Below are 227 nucleotides of genomic sequence, written 5' to 3'. Positions count from 1 at the left end.
GGTCGTGGGGCCTGAACTCTGGGCCTGGGCGCTGTTCCTCAGCTCTTCAGCTCAAGACTAGCGCTCTACCACTTGAGCCCCAGCGCCACTTCCGGCTTTTGTCTTTTTACTTATGTGGTGCTGGGGAATCGAACCCAGGGCCTCAGGCATGCAAGGCAAGCGCTCTACCACTGAGCCACCTTCCCAGCCCCCCTTAGCTTTTTTGTTCAAGGCTAGCACTCTACTAC

Source organism: Dipodomys ordii, unplaced genomic scaffold (assembly GCF_000151885.1).
Source record: "Dipodomys ordii isolate 6190 unplaced genomic scaffold, Dord_2.0 Scaffold93, whole genome shotgun sequence".
Classification (NCBI taxonomy): Eukaryota; Metazoa; Chordata; class Mammalia; order Rodentia; family Heteromyidae; genus Dipodomys; species Dipodomys ordii.
Note: the sequence above shows the minus strand (reverse complement) of the source record.